Here is a 15,023-nt window from a genome sequence, read left to right on the forward strand (position 1 = left end):
CAACAGCTCCCTACACTCACTATTACCTTAAAATGTTTATCTCGAAAATATACTAAGATGGTAAGTAGCTACTTGCACAAAATTACTTATTTGAAATAAAGAATACCACGAATTTAAAAGTGCACAATAATTTTTTTATTTTAATTTATTTCAAATAAGTTCTAAAATCTTTCAATTAAAAATTACTGCTATAAACATGGCAATCTCTTTCTTGAAAGAGGGGACCTCGATCTTCAAAAACGCGATCTATAAGTCGTTGCATTTCGATTTTCTGTCTAGTCCCTTTAAATTATATTATATTAAAAAAAAAAGATTTTAATCAACTTACAACATTTTGAAACTCAGGTAACGATTTGAAAGTCGCGAAAAGGTGAAATATGTAAGTGGCATATAAACCCCTTTGACGCTCTCTTCCCCGCGTGTCCTTCTCGGTTGCTTCCTAATTATACAATGCAAATTTTACAGAATGCGGGGCCTATCCTTTATTTACCAACAAAAGCCGCGGCGGATATTTTCCCGGCGAAAATATTCGAGCCTGTGGCGCCCTCTGCCCATTAATTCCGAACTAGAACCGCGCCTTTCCAAAAGTCTTTCGCTTTCGGCGCAAATTTCAAGCTTGACTAAAATTAGCTTCTCTCGGATTAATAGTGAGAGACTAAGCAAAACTTCGAAACGCCGGACTAACCGGACGCGAAACGTCGTGGAAGACTAGAACCTCGGACCATTACATCCAATGGGACTCGTAACGTGACACTAAAATTATTTTTCGGATAATGGAAACTTTTAAGGTGCTTTTTATATATTATTCATAATTTAGTACGAACCTTGAAGCCTCTTATTCGTAACAAGAATGTATTTATTTATACTCAGGGATAATGAATATGTCGAGACTATCGACGGACACGTTGAGGCCCTAACCCCGTCCCGCTAAGGGAGGGGGGGTAGGGAAAAAGGAGGCGGTCTAATTTTTTGCGTCCTCGCTGCAACGTTAATCGCGTCGAAAAACGTAATTTTTAAGAACCAATGAGATTGCAGTATTATTTGATTTTATTAAAGCGGAGGAGCATACCGGGGGGCCCAACGGGTGGAATTGGAGAAACGCTAAAAATAATCTCGACATATTCATTCTCCCTGAGTATAAATAAATACATTCTTGTTCGTAATAAATCGTAAAATATTTAATATTGTAGCTAAGTATGACTTTCGTAAGAACGTTAAAAGTTCTCATTTGTAAAATATGAATTTATTAAAAGCGTTAAAAGATCTTATTCGTAATAAATCGTAAAATATTTAATATTGTAGCTAAGTATGAATTTCGTAAGAACGTTAAAAGTGCTTAATTGTAAAATATGAATTTATTAAAAGCCTAAAAAGAACTTATTCGTAATAAATCGTAAAATATTTAATATTGTAGCTTAGTATGAAATTATGAAGCACCTTCAAAGTTTATAGAAGCTGACAACAGATGTCACGTTACTCGACTTTTAAGAACTTCTCCGCGTTTCAACGAGGATAATTTATCTGCTGCAGCATTACGAGTCCCGCTGAGTATAAATGGTCTGAGGATCGATGTTCACGTTCACAAAGACAGCGCGCGGAGATAATACTCCTGGATGGGTTTCAAAAGAAAATGTGGGTGCGAATGGCGCTTTGTGCTTATAAAAGGCTGCAGCAAGCGAGTGTTCCTTATTCAACGCGCCTTTGGAGTTTATGAAGCCAATATTAGCCTTGTTTCAAATTTGGGTTCGTTTTAATTATAGTTGCATATTCGCTCGGAGAGCGGTCTATGACCCTATTGGTTTATTTAAAGCGAATAGCACGATGACTCAATAGATGCCTTTGGCGTTATGTGCGGCACTAAATCACTGCGGTATATTTCAGTCCCGTGATTGGGGGGCGCCCCCAAAATGAATACTTGAGCATCCCCAACCCGACCGACAATAGTACACTGTTAAAAAATAAGGTGCATTTTGGTACCGACTAAGGTATTTTATGTTGCATCCCCAGACGAACCTTTAAAGGTATCAAATAATGCCTCTTTAAGGAGGTGCTATAAGGTACGTCTTGATGAAGGTATTTATTAAAACCTCCTTAATCCTAAAGGTACTGTACCATACTTAAATGGGTATTTTATTATACCAAGAATGGTTCCCATTGCTACTTATAATTTTGTGTAGGTACTAAATAGAACCTAAATGGGTGTTTGATTATACCAAGAATGGTTCCCATATGTACTTATAATTTTGTGAAGGTTCTTAATAGTACCTAAACGGGTGTTATATTATATCAAGAATGGTTCCCATTTGTACTTATAATTTTATGAAGGTTCTTAATAGTACCTAAACGGGTGTTATTTTATACCAAGAATGGTTCCCATTTGTACTTATAATTTTATGAAGGTACTTAAAAGTACCTTAATGGGTGTTAGATTATACCAAGAATTCATTGTGGTAACAAAGAATTTTGGATACGAAAATATTTTCAACGTGAATTATATTAATTAGCTTTGAAATATAACTAATGATATATTTCAAACAGTATGATATGAAGTAAATAATTTAAAATTATATATTTATTTCAGACCCCCGAATAGGCGAAACTATAAAGTAAATTTGGTCATAACCAACTTGTTAAAATGGGAAAACGAAATCACGTGACAACCATATCACATCCAACATGCATTCGGTAACTCCTGTTCATAGTTGGCTGTGCGACGGAAAATAAAAAAATATTCCTTTCAGATACTGCAGACAGCAAATTAATTTTAACCTTTCTATTAAGATGGTTTAAATAATAATAATAATACTTTAAATTAGATAATTTAGATTTTATTACTCAAAATTTAAACCGCCATTAGCAAAATAAAATGAATAGTGGTTCGTATTTCTTAGGATAGATGGCGCTTCAGTTCTCCACAAAAAGTCACGTGACTACCATCTTTTCAGCCACCCTAGACTTTATATTTTCGCCTATTGTTGCATTTAATTTAAAAAAGGCGAAATATTTTCACCTAGAAAACAAAGCGAAATGGTGCTGCCATCTGAAATACAGATGTCAAAAAAATGATAAGATAGTATCACTGTCGCCATCTCTTAGTAAATATACAAAATTGATAGATAAGAAAAATTATGTGCAACACTGAGTTACGACTAATTATTGTGAAAGAAACTTTTGGTTACCAAAACAATTTATATATTTATAAAATTGAGGGTTTCGTACCACCTCAGGCGATAAAACTCAAAAAGGATTCGTTAAATGCCATAAATGTACAACATCAAGATTTCAAACCCAAAACGTTTTCCGTAAATACCTTTAATGGTAAGAAATACCTTTCCCGTATCTCTTAATACCTGTGCCGATTAAACAACGCAAGAGTACCTTTCAAGGTACTATTAAATACCACGATATATAGTTGTAAATACCTTACCGGTATCACTTAATACCTGCGCGGATAATAAAACGAAGGAGTACCTTTCAAGGTACTATTAAATACCATGGGGTCTTTTTAGGTACCTTAACAATACCTTTATTTTTTACAGTGTATATTACAACAATGGTAAAACTTTCATAGGACCGCAGTTCGTGTTTACTATTTCATCGACGTGTATCCTAGTACATTAAAGAAAATTATTAGCTAATCGTCTTAAAGATTAGGGGTTTTAAATTCGACGAAAAAAAGCGAATCCTGAAATTATATTAATAAGAAATACCAACTTATATTATATAACATCGGTTACCTGTATTTTTCAAAAATATTCTGTTTTCAAAGAAATTGAACTTCATAATTTATGAAATAACAAAATAAAGCCAATTTCGGTATGTTTACCAATTTCGGTATGTTTACCAATTTCAGGAGTGGAAGTTAAAAATGCAGATTTTTAGTATCAAGGCATTTTCTCGACTTTTAATGGGAGGAGCTTACTGGCAGACCCTGGCAGACTTTCAAGTAGAGGTATTTTGGACGGGGGTCCTTGGGTTTATTTTTCACGAGGAGGGGAGTGAAAATTAAATAAATATACACAAACGACAGGAAGAGCAAATAGTTATATTGTTAAATTAATTTTCTTAAACGTTTTACATTTAAATTGGGGGCCCTCTTTGAATGATTTATTTTGAGGGTCCCAGCATTTATGGTAACTACGGACCCTGGGCTGGATTGGGGCCCGAGCAACACTAAAAAGTTGCCTCAACGTATTAATTATTCCAAAGTATAAATAACAAGTTGGCCCAACCGTAATATTAGTTCCAAATGTATGGGTCCCAATGGGCATCTCTATCGATAAATTTTTATAGCCCATGAATCGACGTATCATTTACATATGTGGTCTCAGAGGTTTCCAAGAAATCAATTTCCCAAATTAAATGGCCCCCGAGGGCCCAAATGGGTATAGCAATCAAGATAAAATTTAATAACCCATGCTTATTTGTCTTTCTGCACATAAGCCAGCCTTTGGCTTCGCAGTTGTTGTTCAATAAATAAATAAATAGAGTTAAATGGACGTATCGTTTATATTTGTGAGCTCAGCGGTGGCCGAGAAATCAAGGGCCCAAAAAGGAATGTATATCACACCTGAAAGAGTTTTTCATGCCCCATTTATGGACGTATCGTTCATATTAATCACCTCAGTGGTCACTGATAAGTTAAGAGCCCAAAGATACGAACCCCCGAGTTCCCAAACGGGTATCATCCCTCTAAGAGTTTTTCATACCCCATACATGGACGTATCGTTCATAATTGTCACCTCAATGGTCGCTGAGAAATCAAGGGCCCAAAGTTACGGACCCTTGAGGGCCCCAATGGGTATCGTGATAGAACCTTTTTTAAATTTAAACTATCATTACCCAAACTGAATTGTTTTACATACCTTGTTTTAGATATAAGATAGCGAAACGCGAACCCGTTATTTGAGTCATTGAAAACTGCGACCGATATCACCGCCATCGCCATCGCCTCCGAACCGGGAAAGAGGTGCATTCATTAATATTTAAAGTCGTACTTATGTGTATTAATATGATAGAGTTTCAGAATATATTTAAAATTAATTTCCTAAGAAAATCGGTGCCATATTATCGAGAGGGTTGATAGTTTTCGTACGTCTGGCAACGCTGCCCTCTATAGCAATTTCGCGCACGTGCATTGAAAAACCAACGGAGAGAAGAGAAAAACCAGCATGGACCAGAGGGAATTTCAAAATTATTTTTTTTCTCTTCAGGTGTGAGCTGAGAGGCCGGTGATAGAAAAAAATATATATTTATTGACTCGGAGCTAGCGCCATCTCTAATGCTATCCGGCATTAAACAACACAGCTGCTACTACTACTACTACTACTACTACTACTACTACTACTACTACTACTACTACTACTACTACTACTACTACTACAACATTTCGGTCACATCAATAGTGTGGAACTAAAAACGTTCTTGATGAACATTTTTCACCCTTTTAGTACGTTCATCAACAGAGATTGTAGTAGGATAAATGTATTTTAAATCGCGGATTTTCTCTCCGGGTGATAAAATTAAAATATTTCGCACTTTTGCTCCGATAGGGGGAGATACCTTACGAATTATTTTCAGAGAAATACGGAAAAACATCCGAGGGGTTTCGTTACGTTCTACATCGTAAGATTTAGTTTAAATAAACCTATAAAGCTACAGAGGACTGAGTACTAACAATTTGTAAGTTCTACTCCGGCTTATAGACCTTCTGGGCGAATACAAAACTTAAGACTTGAGTCCTACATTAAACCTACATTTACCATTGGCGAAACTAATCTAGAGGGAGAAAACGTATGGCAGCCAATGATATTAAGATAAATATAAAAATAAACAGGTCATTCGTTAGCATCATAATAACGGTAATAGTTAGCGTAAGGAGCTATCGGCTCGCGTGGCATGAAGGGCTTGCGACCACCCTCCTACGCATTGTAACCCGGCCAACTGTTTAAAGGCATTATAAGTGCCTTGGGTATTAATCTAGCTAGCTGATTATACTTTACGAATAATTCAAGGGAAAAAGATGGTCTCAATCACAAGTTTAACTCTAGTTTTGATTACAATAAATACAATAAATACAATTCAATAGTTATTTAGCATAAGTAACATAACTATAACACGGAGCTATTGCGTATAATTCGAAAATTAGGAACAAGAACTTACTTTGGAGGCTATAAATCCGCGATAAAACGAAGAGTTGCAATTGCTTTGACCAACCCACCTCCTCAATGACCTCTATAAAACTAATCATTCTATTATAAATGAGAAAAACTCTAACCCTAAATATTTAACAAATTAAGTTCCCCATAAAAAGTGAAGATTTCTGACGTAATATTTCAGCGATACTGCCCTCCCCTTTATCACGTGATGTTATTTGGGAACCGACCTTCACTTATGGAAATAGATAACGTGTAATCTCAGAATAAATAGACCTTCTTGAAGAAAGTTTCGCCTACTTGTAAATTCAAATGGGCCGTTTTAAATAAGGAGAAGAGCCGCTTGCCAAACAATACAATTCGTTGGAATCGAGGTTGGCCGTTTACATTCCTAAATAGTCTTTCTGGGAGGATCTATTTGCGTAAGGCGGAGGGATCCGGGTGGCTAGTTGGGAAAAGGCCATTGTCGGAACGGCTCAACGCGGAGATTCACGTCCGAAGGATCGTTAAGGAACGGATCTTTCCTCCCGACAGAACTTCGAGGAAGCGCCGATAGGGGCCTCTTCTCGGGGTAAATAGGCTCGAAATTGACCTATATATTTTGCGTCTCTTCAAAGGGACTGGATCTTTTATACCGCCTAAAGCGCCGCCTGAAAGCCAAATCCAGGTACCTTTTTTAAATTTGTGTGTACTTTCAGGCTACGAACTAAGAAACGGTTCTTCTTAATACATTTGATATGGAATATATGCAGAATTTATTTATTTTATACTATTCGCTCGCTTTGGGACGAAAAGAGTACACCTTTTACCCCAAACTACCAACTTCTTCCATACAATAGCAGTCAAACTGTATTTTGAAGTTGCTCGTTATTTCCTAAAAATTACTCTAAAACTAGCGAATAGTTTTCGCCTACTTATACATTTCAATGTTCATGAGTGAAATAAATTCATGACAATACTGTCGAGAAAATGACTATTTTGTAGAGCTCGGCGTTTTTCTATTCATTATCCAGAAATTGGGAGATCATTTAAAAAAAAATTATGCTTGTAGATAAATTATCCATTTTATTTATCCATATTTCTTGTGGATAAAATAATTATCCAAGAAATTTGGCTATTATTTGAAAATAAAAATTAATTTTATTGAATAAATCAGTTATTTTATTCAAAATTTATTCATTTATCCCTTACGTCTACAAACAAAAAATTGTTTATAGAAATTATGTGAGTTTTATCAATTGATAATGAATATCCTCTACTATTTTGAGACAAGTTTTAGCGTTGCTCCCAAATCCTCCAGGCTCATTATCTCCAAGCTCGTTATCTCATTTCAGGCACGATGCCCACGGATCCTCTCAACATTTACCCTAAGTAGAAGTTAATAATTAATCAATTCACAAATAGAAAGACTGTATACTTAGTAAGTTTCTGTTTTGGGACTTAAAGCTTACCCTTTTTACTATTCGCTTTCCACACGAATAGAACAACTGAAACCTCCACTTAAAGCGGAAGACTGTGACTGTTACAGACGACTAAATTCAATAACTGCTCTTTACATTCGTTTGAAAGGAAGAGTACAAAGTGAGCCCGAATACTAGCTGCCCTTGGACAAAACTTTACGGTGTAGATAAATTATCACCATCGAACACTAGCCAATATTTTGGTTTAGGACAGGATCTTTAGTAAATGTTTGTTTGCTCTGTTGCTAACGGGATGATCTTGTTTGATAATAAAACAGTCTAACTCAAAAAATAATATAAATAGTTTAATTAACCAAAATTATAACAATGATACGCATCTTCGCGCGGCACAAACACTAGGCTACTAGCCGGCCTTCAAAAGTTCTAGATATTCCACCCGCTGATTACTCTTACTCATCATCGACGCGTGCGCCATCTATTGAACTATGTAAGAACTAAGAGGGCGCGACATTTAAAGATTATTGCTAGACCTATCATGGTGAATTTGAAACCTCGACCTTCAAAATACTTTTCTTGAAAACATACTCAAGTACTATAATAAATAAATAAGTAGTATAAACATGACGATCTCGACCTTGAGAAAGGTCTACGCCCCACCTTCAAAAAAGCGTTCTATAGAATAACAGACTTGGTCACGTGTTTATGATATTACGTATTTGACACCACTATATGATTTTTTCTAAATCAATATAAGAGCTATATTATATACTTGTAAGTTCTACGAAACTCTACATGGAAACGCTGAGCGAAGTAAATTATCACCATTTAATTCATTACAGAAATCGCGAAATGCGTTATGGGTGTTCGCTTTCTTTGTCAAAGACGTCACCAATCGTCAGAGCTAATGTCAAAACACGATTTATAGGATGAACATTTCGTAATACATCGGCTGCTTTGGTTCTGAGCGAAGTGATTATTTAAGCAATACAGCTTCGAAATTGCCTTCACAGTAGCCCAAAGATAGCAACATATCAGTGTATTCATTAGCTAACTACGAGGTCATTGTTAAAAGTTTAGTAAGTCTAATCTAGGAGTAACAAACACAAGGAGAACGCCGCTAGCCTTTAAACACGCTAACACAGTGTTGTGTACAAATTTCATTGGACGAGCCTTTACGCTAAGCGTTTTACGGAAATTTTCCCCTTCCGACGGCAGCAGGTGCTAAAGCGTTTAACTAATGAAAAATGTACGCAAAAAAATACACGACTTATGCTTGGGGTGCTGTGTTTGTTGCTCCTAGGTCTAATTCGCTTTTTGAAAAATGTGCCTTTATTAAACCTAATAAAAAGATCGTTTCGCTGTCATGGTAACCAAATTCCGCACAAAAGGAGGCACGTGAATTTTTTTGAAATACAAATTTATCCCCGCGTATTGTTCGCTGCGAATGAGACGTTATCTCCATTGATGAAGTTTTGGGGTTACCTTAAATTAATAAGGTTGTATGGCATAATTGGCATTCATACATCAATGGTTTCGTAACTCCGAAACGGCGGTCTGTAGGAAGAAATGCCAATGAACATTTTCGATACCAAATGACCTCTAGAACCCGTTGAGCTCCGCTTCTACCACCGTTTTCGATACATTCTGCATTTGAAAAGGTATCTTAAATCGTTGCCTACGTTATTATAAGGCGCGTATAAGTACAATTTCTTCAATTCAGTTCTAGAATTTTAGATTGGCCACTAGGTTCTCTCGTAGCGGAACCTCGTCGCTAAGCAACGGAGTGATTTCAAAACTCAGGACTCACAAAAAGATATTGTATTATAATAAAATTGGGATTAAATTTACGATTGTTTTAGTTTATTTCTCAGAATTTAAGAAATACAACGCTGAAGACGCATATAATGAAACGCCCACCTTAATTAAGTTCATAACGAACTTCATAAAATGCATTAAGCTAGTGGTCCAGCAAGCCTTACGTCACTTCCACGTCGCATGACGTTTTATCTGCGTTTTATTTACGTTTCAAAAAGAGCACGTCCATTATCTCTGATGCTAATACGTAGACGCTGATTTTCAACAAAAGTAAAGGACGCCCTCTTTCGGTTATTTTACGTTCTACATACGGTTACGTAACCTCAGGTGGACCACTAGCGGAATAGCAGAATGCCATATTGAAGAATGCAAGTTGTTTTTCTTACACAATTCAGTAAAATGTATTTACTTCTATATTTTAGAAAAACAAATTTTCAGTAAATATTTATTTTATATTGTGGCTATCTTTTCACAATGTAATTTACCTAGATGGCGCCTCCACACGATAACGATAAAAGATGTAGAATTTGTGGAAAGGAAGTCTCACTTAATTACACGTGCCATTCAAAAGCTTCCCTAAGCAAACCTCCAAATTTGAATAACCCTGGTTTAGTATCAACATGGCTTACGAGTAATATCAAAACATGAGACGAAAACCAGCAACAAAATTTGAACAGCAACGCAAAACCAAACCCTAAAAAGTGAACTCTCATAATTAATTTCCTGGTGTCGCTAGATAGCGACTTAAATCACTTAAGATTCGGTCAAACTACCTCTAAAATTCTAAAACTAGCTAATTCACAATAATTCACGGTAGTTATACTAGCTTTTGTGATCAAACGAAAAAGGCAAAGGTGATTGAACCGCATTACAACACTGAGAAAAATTTCATCAGACAGAAGTCCATGATTCTACTTCGTTGTCGTGTATCCTACTTACAAAAAAGGCAATCCTGCTTTAAAATCGTTTCCAATAGATACGTGAGGATGCAGCTAGCATTGGGTCCAAACAGGAATCCATACCTCTACTTGGAATGCTTATCCTGCCGTATCGCGGATGGTAAGATCACTCTGACGGCTTTGGCCACGCCTACGAGATAGAAAATCCCCTCTGTACGCACTCCCCTCTCACGCGGTTGTTTGTTAAAGCAAGTGTCGGCTCAACGTAAAGTAGCTCTTTTTTCGACAGATGTCGCTAGCGTCGAAATAAATCAAGGTACTTAAGCTACATTTTGACCCAAAAGGCGGAACATAAAAGTATCCCTCGCGTTGATTGGCTCGTTTGTAAATTTGACAAGAACTTAAATTTTAGTAATGTTTAACAATATATATTATATGGAACATGTTAAATTTATGTTAAAATCCGCTAAGTAGAGAGAGTATTAGTTTTCTTATTATAATAATTATAAATGGTTCTCTGACGGTGTTACGGTTTCGCTATTTTTAATTTTAGCTTCCTTTGCCATTAATAGGTGGCACCACGCTCTCCAGTAAAGTCGTTTTTTTCGAAGAATCGGATAGAATCATTGCCATCTCTAATAACAAGGGCCTTAACATAATACGGGTGGCAATGATAGAGCCGACAGTTACTTTAAGTTAACATAGTGACGTCAAAGAAACCGTCAGCCACATCGAGACGAAAATCTGCCGCGATAAGCATTCCAAGTAGAGCTATGGATTCCTGGTCCAAACTTTGATTGGACAGTTCCACCCACTTCCTTTACGTAATTGGCGCATGTACTGGATTTATTGCTTGATGTATCTATGCATACTGCATAGGAAATAGCGCTCAATCACGCATCAAATCCGAAGAAAGTGGCGTCTTTAAATGTTATCATTTAACTTTCGACTATTTACAATCACCAAATATTTCATTAAAGTCAATGTTTTGTTATTTATAGTAGGTACAATTATTTCATATTCAAAATACAAGCTTAGATTTAGCTATAATATTTCAATACGTTTTGTAATGTTCTTCTGAATTTATAACTAAAGTACAAATTCTTATGACTAGTTTATCTCTAGGAACCCGATACTGAAGTAAAGTAAGCTATTTTGTAAAAATGATCTATAAAACTATATTTAAAACTTAATTTATTTGCTAATTACATGTATAACAGCTGTTATTGTTGTAAATTATCTAGCCGTAGATCAGTAAATTACTCTTTGTTATCGCAAATATAATTTTTTTAATGCAGGAAAAATAGATGCCATTTTCATGTTAACGCATATCAACAAAAGTTAATGTTTCAAGATTTAATTTCTCGAGGTGTTATTTAATATTAAAAAAATTAGTTATTATAATATTTTAATCTAGTGTTGTAAGTCGGAAAATTTTCCGGAAAATGTTCCGTATTTTTCCGAAAAAAATAAAAAACGGTTTCATTCCATGATTAGTCTAATTTTTTTTTAGAACAAACTTATGGTGTCGGCCAAAGACCTTAGACACCAAATGATTAGTCTAATAGTGTTGCAAATTTAAACAAAGCGGCATTTTCGCCTCATTTTTTCGAATCTAAAAGTAAAACAAAGCCTCAAGACTAGTTTAATCTGATTAACAATGTAACACTATTAATGTTTGGTAGTGTGTTTACTGTTATTAAACATTTTATATCGACAAAAAGTTAAAAATTAAAATCCCTTAAAAAGTAATTTATGTTTCAATTTCTTATTTTTCCGAGAAATTTTACGCATTTTATTTTTCCGGAAAATTAATAACACTATTTTAAGCGAATATAAATTGATAATATACTCTTTAAAAATAACGTAAATGACCATCAAAACAAAAATGTTTTTAATATTTCGTTAAATTAGCATGCTGACATTTTTTACCCAGTCGTAGGCTCCAATAGACTTGCATGTTATAATCTTTGACCTCAAATATCTCGGACCACAGATGGAATTTCAAAATTCAGTCTTTGTTGGATCACTGGTCCCGGGTAGGTGTGTAAATTTAACTTTGAAGGTTTTTGAAATTTTTTTTTTAAAAATTGCTTATAAATAGTTTAAAATTAATTTTAGTATTTGGTGACCTCCTGCTAACTGTCGTTATTGTGTGGCAAGTTAACAAAAGGCAAAACAAAATTTAGTTGTAATTTATCCATTTTCTATTATTTTGAAACCCATAATTTGAAGATAATGTAGTCTGTAACCAAGGGGAAAATTAAATTTTCAAAGGGATTAATTGAAAAGTGGGGTTACAAAACCAAACTGTTGAATTACTAATTTCAAAATAATCCAAAAAAGAAGCATAGACATTATTTTTATATTCAATGGGATTACACTGCTACCGGCGAGATTCACTAGGATTACACTGATTAAATTCAGATTAAATTTTTAAGTTGAGATTTCCTGGTATTACATTTTGTACTGATATTATTTGGTTGTAAAGCAGGGATTCTTTTCATATTACAATAAACAGGGTGTCCTGAATTGCTCTGACTAGGCTAGAGCTCGGCGGAACAGATAAATTAACCGTCAAGATTTCGATTATTCATAAACATTTCGGTTATGGAAAAAATAATTTTTTCAGATAATTTTTAGTTATGAATAAAAAAACAACCCCGAGCTCTAGACTGGGCATTTTTTTCAAAAACTACAAAAGTGAGAGTAGCGAAATGTTTGGGGTATTATTTTTAATATGAGAACGCTTTACATTAAAAATTTCCGAAAAATCGGAAAATATTTTATCGTTTTCAAAAATACATACCTTCAATTAGAAAGCTGTAGATAAATATCGAAAATGTAAAAAATGTTGGTTTCATTGAAAAAGACCAATCTTTCACGGAGATACGAGAAAAAACAAGCTCGTCATAGGAGGCAATAGTTTTTAGAGTTCTGTACGTAAATGTAAGAAATGGCTTAAATGATAAAGTTTTTAAACAAAAAGGATATTTTTATTTATCCAAATGCACAAATTTTACACAAGTGAGGTTCTACGACTCGTCCGTTTACCGCGATACAGGTTCCGGCACGATTGGTCATCTCTAGAAACGAACGGGCAATCATGTCAGGTGGGAAGTCCGAAGACTGCGATGATTCGTTTTCGTAAATCTTCGATGCTCGCAACAGGCGTCTCGTAAATTCATTCTTTGCTGAAACCCCATAAGAAAAAGTCCATCGGCGTTAGGTCTGGAGACCTCGGAGGCCATTGAACTGGACCGTTTCGACCAATCCAACGATGACGGAACTCGTTGTTCAGATGCTCCACTACACCTCGAGGTTGATGAGGTGGCGCACCGTCATGTTGGACCATCGTCGTCTGTAAGTGGTTAGCGGAACGTCGCCTTACGCGCCTGCTACTTCGTTTTGCAAAAGATCCAAGTAATTTTGTCGATTAACACGATTTGGAAGAAAAAAAATGGGCTCTTAGTTCGATCCCCGAGCAAAACTGCCCAAACATTTAGGCTGAATTGTTGTTGGTGATGGTGAGGGAAACCAAAGTGAGAATTTTCATCACTCCACAGGTTGTTATTTTGTCTGTTGAAAGGCCCATCTCTCGCAAAGGAACACTCTTCGGTCACCGGAAGTTGATTGAGGAAATTTGGATTATCATCAGACATGATCATTAACCAATTACAGAAATCGTATCGACGTTCCGTATCTCCTTCGAGCAGAGCTTGGTCGAGGATCACTCGAAACGGATGGAAGTGGTTATTTTGAAGAGTGTTCTACACGTAGTACCTTGACAAACCAAGATCATCACTCGCGATACGCAGTAAAGTACGCCAGAATGGTGTCTTCCATAAGTACACCAGAATGGTGTCTTCCATATTGAGGTTTTGAGGACGTGCTCCACGGAACCTGGAATCGACGTTTCCGTTGTCGTTGAGGTCTCAAACAGCTCCAAGAACGGTGTTGTGGCTTGGTCTCCTGTCAGGATAGCGAGGCCCTTAACGTTTCAGAGTGTGCAATAACTGGTGGCTTTACCGGGGAGTCAAGGTCGGGCTCTTGAAACCCATAAGGGTTGTGGCGCACTGGGAGATGTTAGCTCTGATCAAATGGTCCTATCTCCACCTCCGACTTCGGTCAGGTATGGACTGGAAACTGGGTTTAGGCTTAGGCTAACGGAGAGGGTCCGGTCAAACTGGCCGCCTCGGAGGATTGGGTAGCCTGCTGTGGGGCGGTGGGTCTCCTTATGAGGCGCAGTGGTCCTGCTTTCCGGCCTTTTGGAGCACACCAGGATCTCCAGTGCCAGCTGCGCCGGGTTATGTGGACCGCTGTGTGCCCATCGTTCCTTTTTAAGAGCTTTTTCTGAAGGGTATGGCTCTCTACGTAGAAGTAGAAGCTGGTTGTCCCATTGCTGCGCCTTTTGTCGGGATGAGTGGCTCGCGTCGAGGGTGAGACCATCAGTAGTGGGGTACTACTACCCATGCTGGATTTGTCCGTTCTTGAGGACGCTGGCGTAGGGCATTCTGAGATCACCGGTGTAGTAGGCTGTATGATTGCTTGGAGCACCGGTATATAAATTTCTGACCATATGTCAGGATAGCGAATACTAAACAAATCACTAACTCTATGAGCATTACGATCGACATCTCCGCAATACAACTCAACTACTACATCTACTACTACAAACAACTCTACTATAAAAGCGCGCTGTTCACGAGACTAAAGTGGCAGAATTGATTAGA

The 15,023-nt window shown here is 36.5% G+C and overlaps 1 protein-coding gene and 1 long non-coding RNA gene across 2 annotated transcripts in view; both read left to right on the forward strand.

Annotated features, from left to right (window-relative positions):
* Nucleotides 1-15,023, forward strand: part of LOC149948981 (mite group 2 allergen Tyr p 2-like) — a 327,603-nt gene that overhangs the window by 69,041 nt on the left and 243,539 nt on the right. The gene's annotated exons all lie outside the window — the stretch shown is intronic.
* On the forward strand, nt 8,989-9,423 carry LOC149948983 (uncharacterized). Its single transcript, XR_016480725.1, has 2 exons — nt 8,989-9,234; nt 9,303-9,423. It is a non-coding gene; the product is annotated as an uncharacterized LOC149948983 (long non-coding RNA).

Source organism: Leiobunum rupestre, chromosome 4 (assembly GCF_980474605.1).
Source record: "Leiobunum rupestre chromosome 4, qqLeiRupe1.1.hap1, whole genome shotgun sequence".
NCBI classification, from domain to species: domain Eukaryota; kingdom Metazoa; phylum Arthropoda; class Arachnida; order Opiliones; family Sclerosomatidae; genus Leiobunum; species Leiobunum rupestre.